Below are 2,829 nucleotides of genomic sequence, written 5' to 3'. Positions count from 1 at the left end.
GGTTTTGGTTGATTTGTGTCTTAAGGTGTTATTCTAGTACGAACTCTAGGATAGATCGAACGGAAAGAATAGCTTCGTGTTATTTTACTACGAACTCTTGAATAGATCGATCAGAAAGAATAACTTTGAGGTGGCTTCGTACCCTACCATAATCTCTTTGTTTGTTCTCCGCTATTAGTGACTTTGGAGTGACTCTTTTTTGCATGTTGAGGGATAGTTATATGATCCAATTATGTTATTATTGTTGAGAGAACTTGCACTGGTGAAAGTATGAACCTTAGGCCTTGTTTCCTAGCATTGCAATACCATTTACGCTCACTTTTATCGCTTGCTACCTTGCTGTTTTTATATTTTCAGATTACAAAAACCTATATCTACCATCCATATTGCACTTGTATCACCATCTCTTCGCCGAACTAGTGCACCTATACAATTTACCATTATATTGGGTGTGTTGGGGACACAAGAGACTCTTTTTTATTTGGTTGCAGGGTTGTTTGAGAGAGACCATCTTCATCCTACGCCTCCCACGGATTGATAAACCTTAGGTCATCCACTTGAGGGAAATTTGCTACTGTCCTACAAACCTCTGCACTTGGAGGCCCAACAACGTCTACAAGAAGAAGGTTGTGTAGTAGACATCACTACTATGAATAAACCCAATCGTTTTGTCCTTAATGGCAACAATACAAATACGTGTCTTGTGCCCTACTTTGTCAATGGGATAGAGCACCACAAGATTGAACCCTTCACAAAGCACCTCTCTCATTGCAAGATAAATCAATCTAGTTGGCCAAACCAAACGGATAAATCGAAGAGAAATACAAAGCTATAACAATCATGCATAAAAGAGTTCAGATAAGACTCAATTAATATTCATAAATATTTAGATCATAAACCCACAATTCATCGGATCCCAACTAAGACACCGCAAAAGAAGATTACATCGGATAGAACTCCAAGAAGATCGAGGAGCACATGGTACACATTTGTTGACCAAGTTGTCAACGCCCTGCGTAGGCTTCGACCTATTGGCCCACATGTCAGCCTGCAAAAATGTGGCATATATTTAACCCATGTTTTCTAGAATGTACAGTCTATTTGCTGGGCTGGGTGAACAAATAATTTCGCGTCAATGCGGCCCATTTAATATTTTCTAAGAAATCCCAGCCCATTTGCACTTTCTTGAAATACACGAATTAGCTGGGCTCATTCTATATATAATGTTAGGTTAGAAGGAGCAATTAATATCAAAAAATAAACCGGAGCGACACATTTTTTGTATATAAAATTAACAAATTAGCGTGTTATTGCTCAAAATAAAAATGAGCGCGTTATTATTACATTGGTCCTTAAAATCTTCGCAAGCTTTTGTACGCAATCACTAGGATTTTCCTTGCCTGTGAGTAAAAAACAACCAGGATTTTCCTTGCCAACTTCTGTTAAATATTTACTTTTGTAAGTTAATAACACGTGGGATGTTTTTATAATGTATATATAAGTCTCTATAAAATATACAATAATAGTAATAATATAAATATATATAATGTGATTAGAAGGGAAAACATAAATTGGACATAGCATTATTATTCTTATATATAGATAAATAGAACAGAGATCTGCGTATTATTAAAAAAATACATTGGGTTGCCGATCTTTAAGAAAAAGTAAAACCTACGCTGGGAGGCCCATAGGCCGGTATGGACCTTAAAAAATAAGTTGAAACCACTGTCTCCGTATGTCGTGGGCTACGTATGTTAAAAAACAAAACCTAGGCCTAGCTGATACTTGTTCGCCCTCTGGAAAAAATGATACCAGCTAGATCCCCGAGCGAACTGGATTAAAGAGGGGGCCGGCGGCACGACTGAAAGAGCACATCAGGAGCGATTTTTTTTCTTCAATGGATGGCTCTCGATGGAGTTTTTTTACTTGCCTCTGCACCATACAACTTGTATTTTTACCCTCCCAGTCTGTGGTGGACCAACAGCCCATTTGCTGGGCGGGCCAACCTATAGAAACCAGCACTCGATTTTTCATCAAGCCCCCAAAACAACGCAGTACTATGTTTGTTTTGAGGCCGAAAACATTACGGCAGGGGTTGAGCGGGGAGGGGGTAAGACAGAGCAAAAATATTAAAAAGAGCTGATGCGCCATTGCTACCCTAACAAAGCAGGTGCAATTCTTCTCGGGAAGAAGGTGTGCCGTTGACACCCACACATCACAAATCCCACAGTAGACATACTAACAAGTTCACACACAAGTACAATAGAAAAGGTAAACATTCGTATCAAACTCAGGTTCACAGGACACGTTCATATTCATAGCCAACATTCACAATCAACAACTCAAAAGATTCATATATACACAAGTTCAGCATGTCTATCCATCCAAATGATTGATAGATCACACAACAATATTCATAGATAATTCACAAAAAGATTCAGATATACACATGTTTAGTATGTTTATGCATCCAAATGATTGAGACCACAGCCAATATCATCCATAGACGAACTTTAATTACCTAAGGTACAGACTGGTAAATGGTGTTCAGTCGGAGGTACTTCTTGCTAAAATTAATGCTTGTACGAGTAAACTTTCGAGTACATAAGAGGCAGCACAGACAATCTGAACTTTGCTTGTACGTTTATCCTCAAATAGCGGCCTTGTGCCGAGGGAGGTTTGATCAACTTGGCCACTACTTTCATCCAACTAGTTTACTGGCTCATCTTGGTCCTGTAGCTCGCCAAAATTCTACATTGCAGACAAGAAAGGAGGCGGTTGAAAAAATGAACCACCCAAAAAATTTATGCAGTTCAACTGAAATGG

This window comes from Triticum aestivum, chromosome 3D (assembly GCF_018294505.1).
Source record: "Triticum aestivum cultivar Chinese Spring chromosome 3D, IWGSC CS RefSeq v2.1, whole genome shotgun sequence".
Classification (NCBI taxonomy): Eukaryota; Viridiplantae; Streptophyta; class Magnoliopsida; order Poales; family Poaceae; genus Triticum; species Triticum aestivum.
The sequence above is the reverse complement of the archived record's forward strand: the minus strand, read 5'-3'. Positions refer to the sequence as shown.